At 37.0% G+C, this 26,814-nt stretch overlaps 1 non-coding gene across 1 annotated transcript; it reads left to right on the top strand.

The window, feature by feature from the left end:
• The first annotated feature begins 6,278 nt into the window (after positions 1-6,278).
• Positions 6,279-6,385, top strand: LOC131183610 (small nucleolar RNA R71). The gene has a single exon (XR_009151652.1). It is a non-coding gene; the product is annotated as a small nucleolar RNA R71 (small nucleolar RNA).
• Positions 6,386-26,814: the final 20,429 nt, after the last annotated feature.

The following is a 26,814-nucleotide window of genomic DNA, read 5'->3' as shown; positions in this document are numbered from 1 at the left end:
CTCCGAGGTCTAGGGTTGTTAACGGCCTTTACCGTCACTTCCCCTTTGGGTTACTCATCACTGGGGTTTTGGCTCATTTAACCTTAGTGTATTTCATTCCTATAAATTTTCCTTTATTGTTATGAGCATTATTTAATTTCTTTATAACTCCCCACTTTAGTCTAATTATAATTTCAAACATTCTAGCTGCCTGGATTAACATTGGTCACCAGAACAGTAGACTGTACGGACTAGCTAAAGTGAGGATGTTACAACTCTTCCCCTCTAATAAAAATTTCATCCTCGAAATTTACCTGATGCAAATAGTTGAGGGAACTGTTGCCTCATTGTCTCTTCACTTTCGCAAGTTGCCTCTTCAGTGTTGTAGTGCCTCTAAAGCACTTTCACTAGTGGAATTTATTTATTTCTTAGTTCTTTCACTTCCCGAGCCAAGATTCGTATAGGTTCTTCTGTATATGTCAAGTCCGGTTGGATTTCTATTTCTTCCATGGAGATGACATGTTAAGGGTCTAAGTGATATCTTCTCAGCGTAGAAACATGGAATACATTATGGATTTTATCCAGTTCTGGTGGTAAAGCTAGTCGATAGGCCATTGGTCCCACATGTTCAATGACTTCATATGGGCCAATGAACCTAGGGCTTAACTTACCCTTTCTTCCAAACCTCAGTACTTTCTTCTACGGTGAGACTTTGAGAAACACTTTATCGCCAACTGCATACTCTATCTCTTTTCTCTTCAAGTCGGCATAAGATTTCTATCTAACTGAGGCAATCTTCAATTTAGCTTTAATTATCTTCACTTTCTCCTCAGTCTGTTTCACCAGGTCTAGTCCTACCAGCTTATCTTCGCCCAATTTAGTCCAACACACTGGGGTTCTACATTTCCTCCCATATAGTGCTTCATATGAAGCCATTTGAATGCTAGCTTGGTAGCTATTGTTATATGCAAATTCTGCTAGTGGGAGGTATCTATCCCAACTCCCTTCAAACTCAATGACATAACTCCTTAGCATATCCTCCAGGATCTATCACATAATTCACATTGTTACTATCATTTCAATTTATTAACTATGAAAATTCAATTAGTTCTTAGGTTTACCTGGATTACTCTTTCTGACTGTCCATCCGTCTGAGGATGAAAAGCTGTGCTAAAACGGAGTTGTGTGCCCAAGGCTTCTTGTAACTTTTTCCAGAGTCTCGATGTAAAACTTGGGTCTCAGTCAGATATGATAGAAAGTGGGATTCCATGCAGTATAACTATCTCACTGATATACAATTCTACTAACTTCTCTAGTGAGTAGTCAGTCCTAACTGGCAGAAAATGTGTTGACTTCGTCAATCTATCCATTATCACCCACACTGCATCATGCTTCTTTTGGATGAGAGGTAGACCACTAACAAAATCTATAGTGACCCGGTCCCATTTCCATTCAAGTATGCTTATAGGTTGTACCAATCCTGATGAAACTTGATGTTCTGCTTTAACTTGCTGACATGTCAAACACTTAGTCACATAGTCAGCTATATCCTTCTTCTTACCAGGCCACCAATAATGAGGCTTCAAATCATTATACATTTTTGTGCTTCCCAGGTGCATAGTATAAACACTAGTGTGTGCTTCTTTTAGAATACTAGCCTTCAGTTCCACATCATCTGGTACACACACTCTTCCTCTATAGTACAGACACTCATCTGCTTTCACCTCATAATTAGTTTCCTTTCCCTCTGGAATTTTACCCACAATGGCCATTAATTTTTCATTTGCCCTCTGCCCATCTTGTATCTGTTATAGCAGGGTTAGCCTCACTTGTAACTCAGCCAAAATAGCTCCATCTTGAGCTAAGGACAGACGGGCATTTAGTGATCTTAAAGTTGTGATGGACTTCTGCTTAAAGCATTAGCAACTACATTTGCCTTCCCAGGATGATAATCTATCACACAATCATAGTCCTTTAGGAACTCAATCCATTGCCTCTGTCTAAGATTGAGCTCCTTCTGGGTTGGCAAATATTTTAGACTCTTGTGGTTTGTATAGATGTAGCATTTTTCACTATATAAATAATGCCTCCATATCTTCAGTGTGAAGATAATTGCTGCTAACTCCAGGTCATGAGTAGGATAGTTCTATTCATGTGGCCTTAACTGCTTATAAGCATAGGCGACCACTTTCCCCTCTTACATCAATACACACTCTAGCCCATTATGCGATGCATCACTGTAGACCACAAAGTCTTTTCCCGATACTGGCTGTGTTAACACTGGTGCTTCTGTCAACATAGCCTTCAGCCTCTCAAAACTAGTTTGGCACTTGTCGTTCCGGCCAAATTTCACATTCTTGTGCAACAACTTGGTCATTAGAGCAGCTATAAGAGAGAACCCCTTCACAAATCTTCTGTAGTACCCAGCTAGCCCCAAGAAACTTCTGACCTCAGTTGTATTTCTGCGAGGCTTCCATTCCATCATTGCTTCTACCTTTTTGGGATCCACTCTAATTCCCTCAGTTGATATTATGTGTCTAAGAAAGGAGATTTCACTCATCCAGAAGTCACATTTGGACAACTTAGCATACAGCTTCTTTTCTCGCAGGGTTTGCAGAACAATGCTCAAATGTTCATCATGTTCTTCCTTGGCCTTGGAATACACCAAAATATCATCAATAAAGACCACAACAAACCCATCTAAGTATGGATGGAAGAAACAGTTCATAAGGCCCATAAATGCTGTTGGTGCATTTGTTAACCCAAACGGCATCACTAAAAATTCATAATGCCCATACCGGGTTCTGAATTTAGTTTTTGACACATCTGCATCCTTTACCCTCAACTGATGATACCCTGATCTGAGATTAATTTTTGAAAATACACCAGCTCCCTTCAACTGATCAAACAGATCGTTAATTCTGGGCAATGGATATTTATTCTTCACAGTTACCTTGTTCAACTGTGGGTAATTAATACACAATCTCAAAGTTCCATCCTTCTTCTTCACAAACAGCACCAAAGTTCCCCATGGTGACACACTGGGGCGTATGAACCCCTTATCGAGTAACTCCTGCAATTGAATTTTCAACTCCTTCAATTCAGTGGGTGCCATCTTATAAGGGGCAATAGAAATTGGTGTTGTACCCGGCATTACCTCAATAGCAAACTCGACTTCCCTTTCTGGTGGTAAACCATGCAACTCTTCAGGAAATACATATGGGAAGTCTCTTACTATGGGTATATCACACCGGTTTGGCTTAGCCTGCCTAGTATCAACCACGTGTGCTAGGTAAGCTTCACAGCCTTTTCTCATCAATCTTCTTTCAATTGTGGCTGAAATAACATTGGACAGGAAATCTGTCCTTTCACCCACAACAGTAATCTCATTACCCTCAGAAGTTTTCAGAGAAATCCTCTTCAATTTGCAATCAACTATTGCCTGATGACGTGATAACCAGTCCATTCCCAAATTCACGTTAAACTCATGGAAGGGCAATTCAATTAGGTCTGTCGAGAATTCATATCCCTGAATCCTCAACGGGCAACCTTTATACACCTTATTCACTACCACACTGTGGCCCAGTGGATTTGTGACCAGAATGTCTTGATCACTTTCCTCTACTAGAACTCCCCTCTCTATGGGTAGTTTGATGCTAATGTAGGAATGAGTGAATCCTGGATCCACCAATGCATGCACAAAAGTGCTGTAGAGGGAGAACGTACCCCTGATGACATCCGAGGCATCTTGCTCCTCCTGAGCTCTGATGGCATAGGCCTTGGCACTGGCCTCTCAGCTGACTCAGATGCAAGCCTCAGTGATGGACTGGCTGCCTCAGATTTACCAGGCTTCCTACCCTTTTGTGGTGCAAGAGTAAGTCTGTTAGCTTGTGTTGGAACAACTGTAGTAGTCCTCTTTAGACAATTCTTGATCTGATGTTCTGTAGATCCACACCGTAAGCATGCATCAGTCACTCGCCAATAGTCCCCCTTATGCCACTTCTGGCAGTACGGACAGGCAGAAGTTGCTGGGGCTGGTCCCCTGAACACCATCCCTAGAGAGCTGCCCACTGATGGTGTGGACTGGCCTCTCCTAGGTGTGAACTGTGGTCTGGGCCCCTGGGACTGACCCTGACCTTATGGTTGTCCTGAACCCTGAGCAGGAGGACCCTTACTCTTCTTACTAGGAGCAGAATGTACTGGACTGAGCTGGACCCCTCTTCTGCTGTCTTTCCCTTCTATTTTGTTCATTTATTCGGACTCTTTCTACTTTCGATGCAGCATCCACTAATTTAGCAAAATTTGTGATCTCCAATGCTATTATCATGACTTTGATATTGTCATTGAGCCCTTCGTCGAACCTTCTGCACCTCTCTGCCCCTGTAGGGACTATCTCCCTCCCATACTGGCTCAGTCTGATAAATTCACGCTCATACTCTACCACTGATAATTGCCTCTGTCTTAGACTGATAAATTCTCTTCTTCGCACTTCTAAATACCCTTTGCTAACATATTTCTTCCTGAACTCTGTGAGGAAGAATTCCCAGGCGATCTGCTCCAGTTGCACCTCACTGGCTACTGTGTCCCACCACTGATATGCATCATCCTGAAGTAAGGACACAACACCCTCCAGGTTCTGGTCAGGGGTGCAATTAAGTTGTTTCAGCACTCTGATTGTTCTATCCAACTAGTTTTCTGCTGTCATGGGATCATCCTCCCTCTTCCCAAAGAAATCCACAGCCCCATATTTTCGCAGTTTCTCCATATGGGACTTCTGTGGTGCTGGTGGAGGATGTGGCTGTGGCTATGGTTGTGGTGGTGGAATTGCCCCTTAAGAGGTACATTCTCCAAAATCCCTTCAGGATACTTAATTGATCTGTCAGCTAGCTGAAGAGAAATGTGGGTTGGCTTAAGATCTCCCATGTTGAGCTTCTCATAAATGGAAAGGGGCATAAGGCTTACACTAGCCCCTAAATCACATAAAGCTTTTGTAGAACATGATTCCCCAATGTGGCATGGAATTGAAAAACTCCCTGGATCCTTGAGCTTTGGAGGAAGTTTCCTTTGGAGGATAGCACTACATTCCTCAGTTAAGGCTACAGTTTCATGGTCTTCAATTCTTCTCTTGTTTGAGAGAATTTCTTTTAAGAATTTCGCATAAGAGGGCATTTGTGAAAGAGCATCAACAAAAGGCACATTTATGTAAAGCTTCTTCAAAACTTCTAAGAACTTCCCAAATTTCTTATCAAGCTTGGCTTTGTGAAATCTTTGTGGAAAGGGAAGTTGTGGCTTGTAGGGCTCAGGAGGTATATACTTCTCTTCCTTCTCTTCAATTTTCTCTTTACATTTTTCTGCACTCTCTTGTTTTTCACTTTCTTATTTTTCACCCTCATCAGTTTCATTCTCATTTTCTCTCTTCTCACTATTTTCAATCTTCTCATTATTTACAACTTTCCCACTTCTTAAAGTAATAGCGTGACACTGCTCTCTTGGGTTTTCTGGTTGACTTGGAAGTTTTCCAAAAGACTTGGTACCTGAGGAAGATGCTTGTTGTGCAATATGATTTTCTAGCATTCTGTTATGTGTTTGCATCTGTTCTAGCCTTGCTTTCATCTCTCTCATCTCCTCATCATGCTTAGTTTGGTTGGCAAGAATCTGTTGTAATAAAGCTTCTGTGGTGGGACTTTGTTCATGCTGTTTATGGAGGATTCATATTTTTCTGCTTAAAATTAGGCAATGGTTGCCTATTTTGCTGATATGGAATTCCTTGTTGCTGTTGTGGTTGAAAATTTTGATTTGAGACTTGACTTTGCTGATTTCCCCATGAAAAGTTGGGATGATTCCTCCAAGTTGGATTATAGGTTTGAGAGTAAGGATTCCCCATTTGTTTGTTTCCATAATTACCAACATATGCTGCTTGCTCTCCATAGTCTACTCCACAGCTGGTAGTTCCCTCTGCATAAGCCACTTGTTGTGAACTTCCAGATGATGATGATGAACTAACCAACATACTCAAATCTTCCATCTTCTTAGCCAAAACATTTGTAAGTGCATCAAACTTTGCATTAATCATGTTGAACGGATCAAGGTCATACATTCCAGTAGCTTGCCTTTTTTGAGTTGGAGCTGGTCCTCTTGGACTACTCCAAAGATGAGTATTCTTTGCAATTTTCTCCAATAGCTCATAAGCTTCATCTTCATGCTTCATAATAAATTCTCCTCCTGTTTGAGCATCAATAATCCCTCTAATTGCAGGAGTAACATTTGTGTAAAAATTCTGGTTTATCATCCATTTCGGAATGGCATGATGTGGGCATAATCTCTCTAATTCTTTCCATCTCATCCATGACTCATAGAGAGTTTCATCTTCTCTTGGTCTAAAAGCTGTCATTTGATTCCTCAATTCTTGAGTTTTTCTAGGTGGAAAATATTGTGCAATAAATGCATCAGTGAGTTGCACCCAATTTGTAATGGAGTTGTGAGGTAAAGAATCAAGCCAATCCAATGCTCTATCTTTCAAAGAGAATGGGAATAGCTTCAATCTTGCTGCATCATCAGATACTCCAGGTTGTTTTTGCATGTCACATATCATAGCAAACTTCTTCAGATGTGTGTGTGGATTTTCAGAAGGATGACCTCCGAATTGAGAATTTTGAATCATTTGAAGAACCCCAAAATCCATCTTGTAACTATTTGCATCGATTCTTGGTCTTGCTATGCTTTCTCTCAAGTCATCAAAACGAGGAAAAGCATGATCCATCATACTTCCCCTAGGCACATTAGCATTAACAACCTCTTCACCTTGGGCTACATTTTCATTGTTTCGATCATTTCCAGCATTAACACCAATTCTCATTCTTTCATCAGCCATGACTTCTTCTAATTCAATTTCTCTCAATGCTTCTTTTCTTCTTCTGGTTTCTTTCTTGTTGGCCTTACAAAATTTCTCAATTTCAGGATCAAACAATAAGGATGTGTCACTTGAGCTTCTAGCTCTTCTCATAAAAGATTAAGAGTACCTGAAAAAGAACAAACAAACACAAAATGAAAATATAACAAAATAAAACTAAAAACAACTAAAATAATCAAGAATTCAATCTTAAACAAACAACTCCCCGGCAACGGCGCCAAAAACTTGATGTGGCCCAACCGCAAGTGCACGGGTCGTACAAGTAATACAGTAAAGATATCGTTCCCACGAGGAGTTGTGTTAATGATTGAATTTTTTATATAAAAAGTTGACTAAATTGAACTAATTTCAAAATTAAAACAATAGATTGAATGGGTATTGGAGTATGAAATCTATATGTGCAAAATTAATAATGTATCTAACAATGTATTAATTAAACTAAAATTGCATCAAATTGAAATAAGCAAGTTCAAATATGGCAGGGTTTAAAATGGCAAGCAATTAAATTCTATTGAAAATTAGCAATAATAAAAAGGCGATTCCGAAGTTCGGGATTTCATATTCGAGCTATTTTGGGATTTTAAATTGGTTATCCAATCTTGTGAAACTTATGGTTTTAAGGAGATTAATTCTTAAATCCTTCGAATACCCTTTCGAGTGAGACAAAGAGTGCCTTAATCAAACTAATCCTACTTTCGTGGAGTTAGAATTAATTAAGACCCATTAGGTTCTTTAATTAATCTGTGAACCCTCTTAATCCTTAGTCTATTTCTAGATCTAAGTTAATTAAGTCCAATTCCTTGATTATCTATCACAAGGCCTTTTCCTTTCGGTGCCTCAACCATGGATTAAGAACATCACTTAATGGGATCCTACACTAAGCATGTCATTAAGCACACAAGAAATGAATAAAACTCATTAAGACCACAAAATATGGATTACCCAATCAAAATTCACAAAATATCTCAAATATTACAACCCTTACTCCAGAATCAAAGGTAAACTACTCACTACCCATAATCCTTACAAGAAAATCTGAGTTTATATGAAAATAAGCTTCAATCTAAGCTAAGAAACAAGAAATTAAACACTAGAAATGTAGGAAAAATATAAGGAAAGAAAGAAATCTGCAAATCTTGGTTGAAAATGGTGTGGAAGGTGAAAGTGACTCTTCAAATTCTGCCTCTCCTCTCCCTTTCCTTTTCTGCTCCTTGTCTCTGCTTTCTAAAATGGGATAAGGGTCCTTTTTATAGCATTTCCTGACATGGAGCCCTAAAATGGTGTGTTCTAGGAGAAATTTTCTGAGGGAATCTTCTGCCAGCTCATTAATGAAACCTTTATGGGACTGCATAAGTGGACTGCATAAGTTATCACGATCCCTTATGCGATTTTAACTGGTTACAGTTCACTTATGTGAAACTGCATGACTTGGTGCATAGTGTTAGTAATATGCCCTAGAGCATATCATTTAGTATGTATCTTGTACATATTTTTATTAATAAAGGCATTTCCACTTTTCCGTTTACATAATATATTTATGTGTAATAGAAAAGGTCCATTGATATTTTGTTAGAAATATTATTCTTAAGTTGTTAAGAATATGAGTGACAATATTTCTAGCACGAAGTATCATAAATAGGTTCACAATCGAGGATACTTCATAATAAGGACATGACTTATCCAGACAGATTGTATTCATGTTTGTTCCCAAGTTATTTATATGAGATATAAATAAGATGGAATGGTGAGTCTCATGCCATATAACAAACATGATAGGCACTTATAAATGATAAGTAGGCCGAACCAGTGATGCTTATGACAAGCACATGGAGTTTACTCTTGTCAATGTTTTGTCATAAATCATATCGGTGCATATAATCTTTAGACACGAGATAGCACAGTTATCTTGTATATAGGTAGTTTGAGTTTGATCGCTTTCATACTTGTATTGTGTATGGGTATATGGGCATGTGTTGGCTCCTACTAGCTATATATGGAGGTAGGTGTCGATCAAGATGGAATCTGTTCCTCTAAGTAAATAGAGATAAAATCCTATGTTCATTTAATTGTTCTTGATGTTTCAAGTTCTGGCAGACAGATAGATTTATTCGTAAAAGAGTTTACGATGAGAAAAATCTTTTAATCAAGAACTGGAATTAAAAGAACATAATATTCATAGCAAATGGAGTTTGACATAAACCATGACTCGGCTTGAGTTGGGATTTTGTAATGTGAAAGATTCTAGTGCATGGTAACATATGATTATAGGTTCATTTAAGGTAAACCTTATTACTAATTGGGTGGCCATGGCATGCTATGCTAGGTGTTAACCATGGTCTATGAGGTTCATAAAATGATTTAGAGAAATCATTTATGGTAAGAAAGAGTTCGATGATATTAAGAGTTGATATCATGTCTCATTGCCAATTAGTGATGAGCCTAGTAAGTCACACACATACACAAGTTATCACCTATTTAAATATGATTTAATTAATTAATTAAAGAGTTTAATTGATTAATTAAATAGATTTGGTTTGCAATAAAATTGCAAAGTCCCTAGCATGACTTGAAACCAAATCTAGATTATTGGATGTGTAGTATAAATTAAATTTATATTTAAAGTGTTTAAATATGAATTTAATTGATGAGAAATTAATTAATAGAGATTAATTAATTAATTTATATTTGATATAAATTAATTAGAAGAAGAAAATAATTATTTTGGGTTAAGAACTCAAAATTAAGACACAGGGCATTTTGGTCATTTCACGATTGTGACACGTGGCACCATGAGATGGTGACACATGGCATAACACATAAGCTTGCCAAATATTTTTAATCATGTAAGATGATTAAAATCAAGATTAAATATAGGTTTGACACTTGGCACAATGTGATTGGGTCACTTAAACCTAGAGCTAATCAAAAGGTGACATGTGGCTAGGGTTTAATGTGTTAACCTAGCTATTTAAGTGTGGTTATGAAAAGAAAACATAACCAGCAGCCTCTCCTCTCATATGTCACGCCACTTTGAGCCTCTCCAGCTATTTCTCTTCATCTCTCATCAATTCAAAGAGATTAGCCATCAATCTCTTGAATTAAGAACACTAGAAATTGTTTCTAGTGTCCTGTTTGCATCTCTAATCTCTTAAAAGGCAGAACTTGAATTTCTAATTAATAGAAAAGGCTTTAGAAGCTGTTCAAGGGCTGCCATAGGTGTTCTTGGTGTGGACAAGCTAGAGGGACAACATCTGGTGTCCTGAAGACGAATCTCAAAGGCGCAGACACGCTGCAGCACATCAAGAGGTTAGTGTAATCGTTCTTGATTTAATCTAGGGTTCTAAAATTAATCTGATTAATTTTAAAATCTTAAATGGCAAATACAGATCCAAAAACATATTAAAAGAGTTTTAATATGTTGTTTATCATTGAAATCAAATAGATAAAAATAAATCTTGCACGGTGCATGTGACCCTAGGTGAAAATTTTTGAATTCAATGGTATAATCTTGTGTTTTTCACGCTTCCGGTCCTTCAATTGGTATCAGAGCCACTATATTTGCCATTTAGATTGTTGATTATATAATTTAATTGTGTGTTTGATCATGAGATCAAGAGATTCATTGCTGGTTGGATCATGAGATGTGGCGTCACACATGGTGAAGCCACCATTGGTGGCGACAACAATGGTTCCATGGGTGGTTCAAGGTTTGGCTTTTAATTCTGCAATTGTTGTATGATCTAAGGCCTATTCTTTGACTAATTAAAGTGTTTAATTAGTTGTTTTAATCACACAATTAAATTATGATTCAAATCAGAATTTTAAAAATTGTTTGAATGTGATTCAAATCTGAATTTTAAAAGTTGTTTGAATGTGATTCAAATCTGAATTTTTAAAGTTGTTTGAATCATATTTAAATCTGATTTTTTAAAATTGATTCAATAAAATTCAGATCTGATTTTTTAAAATATATTTTAATGTGATTAAAATCTGATTTTTTATAAAAATGTTTGAATGTGATTCAAATCTGAATTTTTGAAGTTGTTTGAATGTGATTCAAATATGAATTTTTAAATTTGTTTGAATGAGATTCAAATCTGAATTTTTAAATTTATTTGAATCATATTCAAATATGGATTTTTAAGTTGAATATGAGATATTCAATTTAATTTAAGTATGTATGTTTTATTTAATTGTTAAATAGTGATATGCATGATGGATGATCATGGACTATAAAAGACCAATGTGATTGGATTTATTTCTTTTATGTTTCTTTGGGATTGTAAATTAATTAATTTATTTTAATTTATTTTGGGCATGTATTATTAAGTTTGTAATATTTTTGGGTTGTAATTTCATTTATTTAAGTTCTTGTAAATTCGCCTTGGTATGCCAAGGATTACTATGTAATATTGGATTGCAAGAAGTTCAAGGAGGTCAAGAGCATTGGTGGGACCAGTGGGAGGAATTCAATATCAAGTGTTGATTATGTACTCCTTCAGCAACTCTTGTAAAATGAATGAATGAAATGCACCTAGGAATGCCCTGATTCAATTCTTGGTGGCTCAGAATTGAATCCCTTAGAAAGTCCATGATCATACCATATTTACTGCTTATCCATGAATGCATGAGATGTATGGGAATGTATGCAATTATATGATATATGCATGCTAAATGGATAATGTGCAAAGTGAGACCTTAATAGTAAATAGAATGACTATAAAATCTTCCAAACAAATGATTAAGTTGGAAATGGTATAATTAAAGTAATTATAACATAAGCCCTCCATTGGGGCAATTATTTTAAGAAATTTTAAATAGTTGCATAACATGCAATTTATTTAAGAGATTTTCTTAAGAATAATTGTTAAGCATGAGATGTTGTAAATATGTAAATGGTTTAGTGGCCAATATTGGATGTACCTGAGGACATTAAAATTATTTGCATAATTATCGCTCAATGGGATCAACTTAACTAATGCAAGATAAGTCAATATTGGATGTACATGAGATTTTGAGCATTAGGGGCTAGTAAAAGGATTGAACCTCACATGAGATGTGATGGGCAAGGAGTTGCTCACTTATAGTTTATTGTAATTCCAATAATGGATGTACCTGAGGATGATCAATAGAATTATAAGAATTCAATCACCCACTAGAAATCCATCCAACTAGGATTTCCGTTTTCTACTTTGGAAGTGTAGGATTCGCTAAGTTAGTGGGAGGACCAATTTGATTAAAAGACCATAATCATTTTGGTTAATTACATGATACATTTACTAATTAATCTGGTTATTTTCTGCAATTAATTTTCTGATAATAATGAGCACAAAACAACCACCACCATCCAATATCCTTGCAAGCATACTTGATCACAACAGGTTGACAGGACCTAATCTGTCTGATTGGCTAAGAAATTTGAAACTTGTCCTGAACCTTGAACATATAGGATATGTTCTAGATTCAAATGTTCCTGGTCCCTTACCTCCAGAGGCCACACAAGAGGAACATGAAACTTTGGACAAGTGGAAGGAGCATGATATGAGAGCTAAGTGTTACATGCTTGCTTCTATGAGTAATGAGTTACAGAAGCAACATGAGAACATGCTGAGTGCGAGTGAGATCCTCCTTCACCTACAAGAGTTGTATGGTGAGCACAGCAGGAATGCTAGGTATGAGATATCTAGACAGTTATTCCGTATGAGGATGTCTGAGGGACAGAATGTTGGGGATCATGTCCACAAGATGATTCGGCTGTTTGAGCTGTTGGAACATCTTGACTTCAACATGGATTTCCAACTACAAACGGATTTGATCCTTGATCCCTTCTGAGTCTTTTGGGAATTTTGTGACAAATTTCCATATGACTAAACAGGAATGCACCTTAGCTGAATTACTCAACATTCTTGTTATTGCCCAAAAGAATATGCCAGGCAAAAAAGTAAAAGAGGTAGTTTTGGTTGCATCTTATTCTGCTGGAAAGTCCAACAAGAAGAAAGGCAATAAGAAAAAGAAACCTCAGTTCTGGTCCTTCAAGAAAATAGCTAAACAGAAAAGTAAGACTAAAGGCGATGGAGGCAAAGGAAAGTGTTTCCACTGCCAACAGGAAAGTGTTTCCATTGCCAGTAAGAAAGTGTTTCCACTGGCCAGAGTGTAGCAATCTAAATGAAAGCAATGCCATGGTGAAAACCAACTCAAGTTCAAAATATACTTGGCACTTAAGGTTATGTCATGTTGCAGAAGATAGGATTGCAAAATTGGAGAAAATGGGGATTCTATCCTCATTGGGCTCTGAGCCTACTCCAACTTGTGAATCTTGCCTTCAGGGCAAAATGACTAGATCATCCTTTGTTGGACAAGGGCTAAGAGCTGAAAATATTTTGGAGCTAATACATAGTGATGTATGTGGTCCATTTAAAGAAATGGCTAGAGGGGGCTTTCATTATTTTATTACCTTTACTGATGATAAATCAAGGTTTGGGTATTTGTATTTGATGAAATACAAACATGAATCCTTTGAAAAGTTTAAGGAATTTAAATCTAAAGTAGTAAATCAAACAGGAAAAAATATTAAAGCTCTTCGATCAGATCGTGGAGGTGAATATTTGAGTACTGAATTTGATGAATACTTGAGAGAGCATGGCATTGTTTCTCAGCTGACTCCTCCAGAACGCATACAACCGATTGGTGTATCGAAGGAGAAATCGTACCCTATTGGATATGGTACGTAGTATGATGAGCTATACTAATATGCCAATCTCCTTTTGGGGATTTGCATTAGAATCGACTTTGTATATTCCGAACAGATTCCATCAAAATCGCTTTCTTCCACACCTTATGAGATATGGCATGGAAGAAAACCAAGTCTTAAGCATGTTAAGATTTGGGGTTGTCCACTTATATCAAAAAAGCGAACACCGATAAATTGGAGACCGGATCGTAAAAGGTCGATTTGTTTGATATACAAAAGTTAGAGTTGGATATTATTTTTATTTGCCTACTTCACAAAAGGGTGTGATAAGTAGAGATGCCACATTTCTTGAACAACGGTTTGTTCAAGAAGGAGGCAAAGGAAGGCAAATAGAGTTAGAATTGGAGAATTCGACCAACCAATGCATCGGATGGATATAGATCCATCTAGTCAACCTATACCCATTGATGAAACATCTACACTGTTCCTCGTAGAACAACTGTGGTATCTCACCCACGGTGAGATATGGTTTTCTGCATTAAGAAGAACAAGAGTTGTCTACTCATGAAGAAGTAGATCATGGAGATGATCCACTTACCTATGAAGAAGCTATATCGGATATAGACTCTTCAAAATGGATTGATGCTATGAAATCCGAGATTGATTCCATGTATAAGAATCAAGTTTGGGATCTTGTTGACCCACCTGAAGGTATTGTACCTATAGGGAACAAATGGGTTTTCAAGAAGAAAATTGGTTCTGATGGAAAGGTAGAGACCTATAAGGCAAGGCTAGTAGCGAAAGGGTTTCGCCAAAGGCAAGGAATAGACTATGAGGAGACTTTCTACTTTGTTGCCATGCTTAAATCAATTAGGATTTTATTAGCAATAATGCATACTATGATTATGAGATTTGGCGGATGGATGTCAAAAGCAACTTTTCTTAATGGATACAATGAAGAAAACCTTCTCATGGAACAACCTAGGGATTTGAATCCCAAGATGGTTCCAAGGTATGCAAGCTAAAGCGATCCATTTATGGGTTGAAACAAGCTTCGAGGAGTTGGAACATCCGTTTTGATGAAGCCATTAAATCCTTTAGTTTTATCAAAAATGAGGATGAGCCATGTGTATATAAGAAGGTTAGTGACAATGCTATCATTTTCCTTGTCTTATATGTGGATGACATCTTGTTGATGGGTAATGATACAGTATGTTGACGACTATAAAGGTATGGTTGTCAAATACATTCTCCATGAAAGACTTAGGGGAGGCAACCTATATTCTTGGGATTCGCATCTATAGAGATAGAGCGAAAAGGATAATTGGTTTATCACAAAGTCTATACTTGGAAAAGGTGTTAAAGAGGTTTAACATGCTTGATTCCAAGAGAGGATTGTTACCGTGAGACATGGTATCCACCTTTCTAAAGAGATGTCTCCAAAGACACCAAGAAAGAGATAAGATGGCAGATTCCATATGCTTGGCTATTGGAAGTTTAATGTATGCAATGTTGTGTACTAGTAGGATATCGCATATCTTTGTTAGTTTGACTAGCGGTATCAATCCAATCAGTTTGGAACATGGATAGTCACAAGAATATTCTTAAGTACTTAAGAAGAACTAAGGATTTATTCTTGATTTATGGAGGTGGAGACTTGCAATTGGATGGTTATCGATTCGATTTCCAATCGGATATCGATGATAGAAAGTCTACCTCTGGATATGTGTTCATTTGTAATGGAGGTGCGATCGGTTGGAAGAGTTCCAAAGCGAGCACGATTGCAGATTCCACTCACGAGGTCGAGTATATTATTGCATCGATCTGCAAAGGAAGTCGTTTGGATAAAGAAGTTCGTATGAGAACTTATAGTAGTTCCTTCCATTAAGTCGCCAGCTCCACTACTCGTGACAACAATGGAGCGATCATGCGAGCTAAGGAACTAAGGTCTCACCCAAAATCCAAACACATAGAAAGGCACTACCATATTATCGGGATATAGTTGGGCAAGGCGATATAGCCATGCAGAAAATATAACATCGCCTAAAAAACCGGTGATCCATTCACTAAGCCTTTGTCATAATCTCGATTAGTGACATCTTGAGAAGATGGGTCTAAGATATTGTAATGAATGGCTCTAGTGCTAGTGGGAGATTGTTAGTAATATGCCCTAGAGCATATCATTTAGTATGTATCTTGTACATATTTTTATTAATAAAGGCATTTCCACTTTTCCGTTTACATAATATATTTATGTGTAATAGAAAAGGTCCATTGATATTTTGTTAGAAATATTATTCTTAAGTTGTTAAGAATATGAGTGACAATATTTCTAGCACGAAGTATCATAAATAGGTTCACAATCGAGGATACTTCATAATAAGGACATGACTTATCCGTAAAGATTGTATTCATGTTTGTTCCCAAGTTATTTATATGAGATATAAATAAGATGGAATGGTGAGTCTCATGCCATATAACAAACATGATAGGCACTTATAAATGATAAGTAGGCGAACCGGTGATGCTTATGACAAGCACATGGAGTTTACTCTTGTCAATGTTTTGTCATAAATCATATCGAGGCATATAATCTTTAGACTGAGATAGCACAGTTATCTTGTATATAGGTAGTTTGAGTTTGATATCGCTTTCATACTTGTACTATGTATGGGTATATGGGCATGTGTTGGCTCCTACTAGTTATATATGGAGGTAGGTGTTGATCAAGATGGAATCTGTTCCTCTAAGTAAATAGAGATAAAATCCTATGTTCATTTAATTGTTCTTGATGTTTCAAGTTCTGGCCAGACAGATAGATTTATTCGTAAAAGAGTTTCGATGAGAAAAATCTTTTAATCAAGAACTGGAATTAAAAGAGAACATAATATTCATAGCAAATGGAGTTTGACATAAACCATGACTCGGCTTGAGTTGGGATTTTGTAACAGAGAGATTCTAGTGCATGGTAACATATGATTATAGGTTCATTTAAGGTAAACCTTATTACTAATTGGGTGGCCATGGCATGCTATGCTAGGTGTTAACCATGGTCTATGAGGTTCATAAAATGATTTAGAGAAATCATTTATGGTAAGAAAGAGTTCGATGATATTAAGAGTTGATATCATGTCTCATTGCCAATTAGTGATGAGCCTAGTAAGTCACACACATACACAAGTTATCACCTATTTAAATATGATTTAATTAATTAATTAAAGAGTTTAATTGATTAATTAAATAGATTTGGTTTGCAATAAAATTGCAAAGTCCCTAGCATGACTTGAAACCAAATCTAGATTATTGGATGTGTAGTATAAATTAAATTTATATTTAAAGTGTTTAAATATGAATTTAATTAATGAGAAATTAATTAATAGAGATTAATTAATTAATTTATATTTGATATAAATTAATTAGAAGAAGAAAATAATTATTTTGGGTTAAGAACTCAAAATTAAGACACAGGGACATTTTGGTCATTTCACGATTGTGACACGTGGCACCATGAGATGGTGACACATGGCATAACACATAAGCTTGCCAAATATTTTTAATCATGTAAGATGATTAAAATCAAGATTAAATATAGGTTTGACACTTGGCACAATGTGATTGGGTCACTTAAACCTAGAGCTAATCAAAAGGTGACATGTGGCTAGGGTTTAATGTGTTAACCTAGCTATTTAAGTGTGGTTATGAAAAGAAAACATAACCAGCAGCCTCTCCTCTCATATGTCACGCCACTTTGAGCCTCTCCAGCTATTTCTCTTCATCTCTCATCAATTCAAAGAGATTAGCCATCAATCTCTTGAATTAAGAACACTAGAAATTGTTTCTAGTGTCCTGTTTGCATCTCTAATCTCTTAAAAGGCAGAACTTGAATTTCTAATTAATAGAAAAGGCTTTAGAAGCTGTTCAAGGGCTGCCATAGGTGTTCTTGGTGTGGACAAGCTAGAGGGACAACATCCGTGTCCTCAAGATGAATCTCAAAGCGCGAACGCTGCGGCACATCAAGAGGTTAGTGTAATCGTTCTTGATTTAATCTAGGGTTCTAAAATTAATCTGATTAATTTTAAAATCTTAAATGGCAAATACAGATCCAAAAACATATTAAAAGAGTTTTAATATGTTGTTTATCATTGAAATCAAATAGATAAAAATAAATCTTGCATGGTGCATGTGACCCTAGGTGAAAATTTTTGAATTCAATGGTATAATCTTGTGTTTTTCACGCTTCCGTTCCTTCACATAGGTTATGCACAATTCCGTGAGAGTGCATAAGGGAGGCGTGAATGTGCATAAGCTATGCAGTCTTCTTATGCACATTTCGGCAGGTATTGGAACAGTGATTTTTCTCCTTATGCAGATCTGCATAGCTTATGCGGCAAGTTATGCACAATTTGGTCAGTGCACATTTCAGCTTGAAAACTTGTTTTTGACATCTTTGGCTGTAGAAGTCACTCCTCAATGGCAAAATTTATCTTCAGTCCTTCAAAAACACCATTTTTCCTACAAAACAAAGTAAAAATTACAAATTAATCCAAAATCGATAATTATGAAAGACTAACTAATTAACTAATGAAATTAGCTAAAAAATGACTAATAATCAAATAAAATGGCCATGAAATTAGACCTAAATGACTATGCAAAATGTATGCATCAAATACCCCCAAACTCAAGCTTTTGATTGTCCTCAAGCAAACATTAAAATGTGATGCAAAATTTTTAGGGGTGCCTTATCCAAGGAGCTATGAAAATCACCTATTAAAGTAACTTAACACCCTTTTAGCCATACCAACAATCCATATACCCATCCTTCAAAATGCAAAGAATCTAATGCTTATCCAAGCTTTCACCGCTTAGCCATCAAGTCAATTATCATTCAAAATCCCCAAACCAACCAATCAAAAGAGAGAGTCATGCTCAAAAGGAATTCTAGAACAATCAATAGTCAAAGTGTCTCTATATGGAATGATGGAATTGAATGAATGAATGAATAGTTTTCCAATCCCATAAGAAAATTCCCTACTCCCATCTCCACTAATGTAGCAAGTACTATTAAGAGATCAAAAGTCTTTTAGGGATGTAATGGGGCCATGGGGTTCAAAATGAGGCTAAGAAGAAGAATGGGTAAAAAGGATTCAAAGCATGAGAAAATTTCCAATCTTAACAACATAAGGTACACTTCTTATTTTATTATAATTTATATATATATATATATATATGGAGGAGAGAAGTACACAATGAGAATTGTCAAGTGCTAGCATAGTTTACATAAAAATGGAGGAACATTTTGATACTTTTAACTTGTATTTTGCATTTTCTTTTGATGATTGTCCCTAAAAATGCCAACCCCAAACTCATTTCTTTTAATACTTTGGGTGGATTTCTTTCAATTTGAATGGCAATAGTGAAAAGCACATATACTAGCACTTTTACAATATGACAAGCACTTCTTCTTCCTTTTATTGTATATTTTTTCTTTTTTTTTATTTTTATTTTTATTTTTTTTTAGAAAGTGTACCTAATATTCAATATTATTCTTATGAAAAGGGTTGGAGTGTTTGGTTCATTGGCTAGGTAACAATAAGGATTTCAAGAAAAATTAGGAATAAAAAGGCTCAAAGGGGTTTTCAAAGGTCAATTTTAATTAGGAAAAAAGGCCAAAGGTTTAAAATGAGAAGGTTTAAATCAAAGAATGCCTAATCATCTCTCTTTTCAAGTTTAAGCTGGTATTTCGCCTTGAAAGGTTTAGAAAATTTGTTCTAGGATTGGTGAGACATCATTTGACTACCTTATATCCAATAACTCCCTCTAAACATTCCAATCTCTAAAGGACTAGTTGGGTGGCTTTTTGGCTAAGAAGATATAGGCAAGGGATAGACACTTCAAAACCTTGAACCTCTTAGGAAACTTTCAATCCACAAACCCAACTAAAGGGTGAGTCAAATCACTCTCATAGGCAGCTTTTCAATGCTCAAGGGATTTGGCAAAAGATTTTAATGCATGATGCATGATTCCTAAAAATGAGTAATGCATTAACTAAACGGAGGAAGTCTATTTGTATGCAATGTGTACAATTTCTAAGTGATATATAATGTGTGTGTAAATGTGTTATGTATATGTATGTGTGGATGTATATGTAAAATATTTACAATATATGTAAATGAAATGGGATGAGATGCTATATACTCAAAATGTGAAAAATGAAGCAAAAATCAAAATGTGCACCCCCAAACTCAAAATTGGACATTGTCCTCAATGTCTCAAGCAATGCAATATCAAAACTCAAAGCAAAGGGAATAACCAGGGTTAGTGAAAATTAAGAGCAAAAAGAAAGAGTTACCTGGTATGGAGCAGAGGAGAATTCAAGATATAAAGGGATGCATAAGAAGCTGCACAGGTTATGCAGAGTAAAGTGCTGTCCAGAACATGTGCATAAGTAGGGTGCATAAGCCATGCGGTTCTGCATGAGTGGCTATAAGGGCTGCACAGGCTATGCAGGACATTTGCATAAAGGGTTCTGACTGTGCGATTGCATAAGTGGCAGAAAGGGCTGCACAGGCTATGCAAAATAATTGCATAAGGGAATTCACAGCCTGTGCAGTATATTCAAAAGCTGCTGCATGATGATTAGCAAAGAAAAATGTGCAACCACCAGTAGAAGCATGCAAAAATATACAATATATGGACAATTATGCACAAAAGGGCAGTAAAGGCAGTGAAAATCAATGAAAAACTAATGTAATGGCCATCCAATAGAACTTTAAGAAAAACAGAATTCAAGACAAACTAATTCAAAACAAACTAACAGAATTCAAAACAAACTATAATTGTTTGAACATATGTACAAAGAAAAAGTCCTACAAGTTTGAACAAAAGTAAAACAAAAACTAGTCTAGTTCTATTGTTTTGCCCTTGTCCATAGATGTTGCTAAGGGGCTGGTTGCATCTGGCTGCTGTCGAAATGATGGTGCTGGAGGAGGTGATGGAGGTGGAGGTGGCATTCCCAGAAAAATCATGAGTTTCTTCACCATATCCTTCAATTCTTTCTGCTTGTCCCTGGTTTCCATGACAAGGTCAAATAGGTGATCATGACGATCCTTGAGAGTATCAAGACCAGTGTCAAGCTTCCTATCCACAAAGTATATATCATCACTAAGCCTTTCAAGATAGGTGAATAAGGCCTTAGTGTTGAATGCAGGAGGGGCTGTGGATGAGGAGGGTTCAGCTGTAGGAGGTGTGGGTTGTGCAGATTGAGGGGGTGGGGTGGGTTCGGTGAGTCTTTGTGGGGACCGATTGGGCGAGTTGGGCTTACGGTTGTGCAGTGGGTTCACAACCTGCGCTAGTTGTGCAGTATCAAAATGTGGCAAACTGAACCCTGTTTTGGATAGGTGTGCAGCATCAAAATATAAGGTGTCCACAAGTGCTGGTATTTGGTGCTCTTTAGGATTAAAACCAAAATGCTTGGCTATAACTGTTATGAGCCAAACCAAAACAATGTCACCTATGGATTTAGTGGCAATATGCAACACATGCTCACAAAAGAAATAACCAGGAGAAACCTTGACCTTGTGAAATGCACACCATAACATGAATAATTCAGATTTCCCCACAGCACCAAAACTAGTCCCTCTGCCCAAAATAGTGCTAGCAATCAGTCTATGAATAAACCTAAGTGCAGGGTCAAGTATTTGAGAGGTTTTTTATCTGCCAGCAGAGAAAGTTTGAGGTTGGTTTGTGATAATACTCCAAAAATGGGTAGCATTCCAAATACCCTTGTTTGCTACCTCTACCCCTGTATATGGCACTCTAAATAGCCCATTAGTTGCAAAACCAAGAATGCTATGAAATTGATCCAATGATAACTCTCTGTTTTGCTCCAAACATCTAAATTTCATAGTTGGCTTAAAATCTACATCATGCAATTTCAGGGTGGCAGAGAATGAGGAAATAAACTCCAAAACTAAAGCGGGTAAACAATTTCTTGCTTGTGCACAAATTCGATCCAACCCATACCATCTAGATAGTAAACCACATTGTCAAATAAACCAAGTGACTGGAGAGAGTCCACAGAAATATACCTAGTGGGTTGCACCTTCCTTTCCTTAAGTCGTTTAAATGTTGCTTTGTGAGTTGCATCAGAAAGGGACCAAGGGAGTTTTGAGACCTGTGAAGTTGCTGAAAATTGCTTTTTGCTAGAAGAGGGTGTGGAGGCTGAAGTCTTTGGCTTTTTGGGTGGAGGCTCTGACCTTGGGGTGGTGGGTGGTTCGTTGCGCTTGGAGAGAGGAGGTGCAGATGACATGGGCCTAGTGGATTTCGACCTTATTTTTCATTTATATGTGGTTATAGAGGGTGGTGGGGGTGTTGCTTGTGGAGGGGAATCGGGATTGGGAGGTAGCGTTGACAATGGTGAAACCTAGAGAGGGGAAACTGAACGGGAATGGGGAGGCGACTCCATTGCCGATGGAGAAGATGGAGGAGATGAGGGGAAAAGAAAATATGCACGGGGTAATTAGGGTTAGGGCGGCGGAAATGGGTGTGGAGAAGAAGGGAAAGAGGAAAATGTCGGGAGAAATGGAGGGGAACAGACGGTTGTGAACAGAAAAGACGGGAGGCGGGAGAAATGGGTGCCGACGAAAATTTTTCGATTTGGTTGTGTAAGACTGCATAAGGGGATTAATGGGTGTGCATAACTTATGCAGCCTACTTATGCATGTTTCTGCAGGTTTTGGACTTTAGAGAAATAGCTCATGCACAAGTGCATAAGTCATGCACTGTCCTTATGCACTGTTCGGCAAGTTTTGAAATCTTGGGTTGGTGGTCATGCAGAAGTGCATAAGTCATGCACCCTCCTTATGCAGGTCTCGGTAGATTTTGCTGTTTGGAAAATGTGATCATGCAGTTGTGCATAAGCTATGCACTCTGCTTATGCATATTTCGGTGGGTTCTGATTTTTGTGGAAAGTGGTTATGCAGAAGTGCATAGGTCATGCACTCTGCTTATGCAGGTCTTGGCAGATTTTGGTGTTTGGGGTTGGTGGTCATGCAGTTGTGCATAAGTCATGCACTCTCCTTATGCACCTCTCGGTGGGTTTTGGTTTTCAGAGTTTTCAGTCATGCGGAAGTGCATAAGTTATGCACTCTGCTTATGCACCCCTTGGCAAGTTTTGAAATTTTGGGTTTCTGGTTATGCAGAAATGCATAAGTCATGCACTCTGCTTATGCACCCCTCGGCAGAGAGAGAAAATGCAGAATTCGAAGTTATGCAAATGTGCATAAGTTATGCACTCTGCTTATGCAGGTTTTGAAAGATATGAAATTTGACAAAATTAGGCTATGCAGAGTTGCATAAGCTATGCACTCTTCTTATGCAGTTTGCAACAGGGATGAAAATGGCAAGAATTGTGGTTATGCAGGATTGCATAAGCTATGCAGTTGCTTATGCACAATTCAACAAGATTAAGATTGCAATAGAATATGATTTGCAAGTGTGAAAAATACCCTAAAATGAAGAAATATAATTCTGTGAAGCATAAACTATGAGAAATTTTCACCAAAAACACATCAATATAGACAAGGTCCATCAAAATTTCATCACACAAGCATGTAGAAATGGATCCTACTTAAAAAACCTTCGTGAACCATGCCATTTTTACTCAAATTCTGCAAATCAACATTTAGCACAATAAAAACTCAATAAAACCTGCATAAGATTGCATCTATTCACAAATGATGAAATGAACTCTACAAGTTATGCCAAGAGAATGCAATATTGTCGACCTTGAATTCCACAACCCAAATAAGCTCATAACTGCAAAAATGGCTCACTTACCACCATATTAACATTAAAAGCACATATACTTAAAAGTTACACACCCAACCTCACTAAAAACACAAGCCATTTGCTGCAGACACCCTTTTTGCTGCAGATTTCATTTTTCCTCTGCATAAACCAGATAACAGCTCCTGCACAGGTTATGCAGTAAGAACTAATCAATTTTTAGGAGAGTTTGAAGGACAAAATTTTCAAGTTAAGAATCACTCCCCAGCAGTTCACCAACCTTCCTCCATTGAAATACATCTACAAGGGACAAGATTCAACAATGTCAAAAATTGAATTTGGGGAGATTCAAGATAAAAACAAAAACAATGAAAATAAAAGTAAATCAACAAAAAGGAAAATAAAAGAGCTTGGGATGCCTCCCAAGAGGGCTAATTTATAGTCCTTAGCTGGACTTTTCATGAATTTCACTGAAAAGAGGTGAGGGATTGGAGAGCTTGTAACAGCTTGCTCCCTTTATCGGGTCTCCAGTTATGTAATGCTTCAATCAATGCCCATTGACCTTAAAATTCCCAGATTTTTCACTCCAAATTTCAATTGCTCCATAAGGGAAAACCTTAGAAACTCTATATGGATCAGTCCGCCTTGATTTAAGTTTTCCAAGGAACAATTTCAATCTTGAGTTGAACAATAAAACTAAATCACCTTTTTTGAATTCCTTTTTCCTAAGATGCTTATCATGCGAAACTTTAGTTCTTTCTTTGTAAATACGAGCATTTTCATAAGCATCCATCCTTAATTCTTCAAGCTCATTAAGCTGCAATAGTCTCTTTTCACCAGCTTGCTTAAGATCAAAATTCAAGGTCTGAATGGCCCAATATGCTCTATGTTCTAGCTCCACAGGTAAATGACAAGACTTACCATACACCAACCTAAATGGAGTAGTTCCTATAGGGGTTTTGTAAGCAGTCCTATATGCCCATAAAGCATCATCTAGTTTGATAGACCAATCTTTCCGAGAATTGTTTACTGTTTTCTCCAAGATATGTTTGAGCTCTCTGTTAGAAATTTCAACTTGTCCTGAAGTTTGAGGATGGTATGGGGTAGCTATCTTGTGCACTACACCATACTTCCTCATTAAGCTCTCAAATTGCTTATTACAAAAATGGGAACCCCCATCACTAATTATAGCCCTAGGAGCTCCGAATCTGCTCAAGACAAATTTCTTCAAGAATTTCACTACAACTCTAGCATCATTAGTTAAAGTTGCAATAGCTTCCACCAACTTTGACACATAGTCGACTCCAACTAGAATGTATTTATTACCAAATGAAGGAGGAAATGGCCCCATAAAATCTATTCCCCAGACATCAAATAATTCTACTTCAAGAATACCATTTAGGGGCATTTGATCTCTTTTTGACAAGTTTCCACTCCTTTGACATTTATCACATTCCAACACAAATTTCCTCACATCCTTAAAAAGATTTGGCCAAAAGAAACTAGCTTGCAAAATTTTACTAGCTGTTTTAGAGATTCCAAAATGTCTTCCATAATCAGAAGCATGGCAATGATGCATAATACTCTGTGTCTCCTCATCAGGAATACATCTCCTTATTAAACCATCACAACATCTCCTAAAGAGTAAAGGATCATCCCATCTATAAAACTTCACCTCATGCAAAAACTTTTTCTTTTGTTGCCATGTCATACCTAGGGGTAAAACTCCACAAGATAGATAATTCACAAAGTCTGCATACCAAGGTAGTTTAGCAACAAGAGAGAAAAGTTGTTCATCCAAGAAAAACTCATCGATAGGGATTTCATCCAATTCTTCATCATCCAATTTCAGCCTACTAAGATTATCTGCAACTACATTTTCAGCTCCCTTCTTATCTCTAATCTCCAAGTCAAACTCTTGTAGCATCAGAATCCACCTAATGAGCCTAGGTTTAGCCTCATTTTTACGGAGCAAATACCTGATGGCTGCATGATCTGAAAATATAACCACCTTTGAGTCAATGATGTAAGGTCTGAACTTTTCTAATGCAAAGACAATTGCTAAAAATTCCTTTTCAGTTATTGCATAATTTGTTTGAGCCTCATCCAGTGTTCTACTAGCATAATAAATAGCATAAGCCTTTTTGTCCTTTCTTTGACCAAGAACAGCTCCAATTGCATAGTTGCTAGCATCACACATAATTTCAAAAGGTAGGCTCCAATCAGGTGGTTGCATGATTGGTGCAATGATAAGAGCTTGCTTCAACCTACAAAAGGCATCCAAACACTCTTGGTCAAATACAAATGGTGTGTTATTACTTAACAAATTAGACAAAGGTTTGGCTATTTTAGAAAAATCCTTGATAAAGCGTCTGTAGAACCCGGCATGTCCTAGGAAACTTTGAATTCCCTTGACATTGGTAGGAGGAGCCATCTTCTCTATCACTTCAACCTTGGCTTTATCAACCTCTATTCCTCTGTTAGACACCAAATGTCCAAGCACTATCCCTTCCTGAACCATGAAATGACACTTTTCCCAGTTTAACACAAGGTCAGTATCCGCACATCGCTGTAAAACTTTAGAAAGGTTAGCCAAGCATATGTCAAATGAAGATCCATAAACAGAAAAATCATCCATAAAAACCTCCATTATATCTTCAATGAAATCTGAGAAGATTGCCATCATGCACCTTTGAAAAGTGGCTGGTGCATTACACAACCCAAATGGCATCCTCCTATAAGCAAAGGTTCCATATGGACAAGTAAAAGTGGTTTTCTCTTGATCATTTGGATGGATAGGGATTTGAAAAAAACCTGAATATCCATCTAAATAGCAAAAATAAGAATGCCTAGCCAATCTTTCTAACATCTGATCAATGAAGGGAAGTGGAAAATGATCTTTTCTAGTGGCAACATTTAATTTTCTGTAATCTATGCACATTCGCCAACTAGTCACCATTCTGGTGGGAATTAATTCATTATTTTCATTTTTGACAATTGTCATTCCACCCTTTTTTGAGACAACATGTACTGGGCTCACCCAAGTACTGTCTGAGATGGGATATATGATCCCTGCATCAAGCAACTTTAAAATTTCCTTTTTAACAACTTCTTTCATATTTGGGTTCAACCTTCTCTGATGTTCAATAGATGGCTTACAATTTTCTTCCAAAATAATTCTATGCATGCAAAAGTGTGGGCTTATTCCCTTAATGTCATCTATGGTCTATCCTAAAACTTTTCTGAATTGCTTCAACACTCTTAACAACTTATCAGCCTCTAAGGTACTCAAGTTTGCATTTACAATGACTGGATAAGTGTTATTAGTGCCAAGAAATTCATACCTGAGCTGAGAAGGAAGTTGCTTAAGTTCTACCTTAGGTGCATCTTCTTTCTTGAATGATGGTTGCTTAAATTCGACTTTTTCCTTTTGTGTGAGTTGAAAAAC

This window comes from Hevea brasiliensis, chromosome 9, assembly GCF_030052815.1.
Source record: "Hevea brasiliensis isolate MT/VB/25A 57/8 chromosome 9, ASM3005281v1, whole genome shotgun sequence".
Classification (NCBI taxonomy): Eukaryota; Viridiplantae; Streptophyta; class Magnoliopsida; order Malpighiales; family Euphorbiaceae; genus Hevea; species Hevea brasiliensis.
Note: the sequence above shows the minus strand (reverse complement) of the source record. Positions and strands in the feature narration are given on the sequence as shown.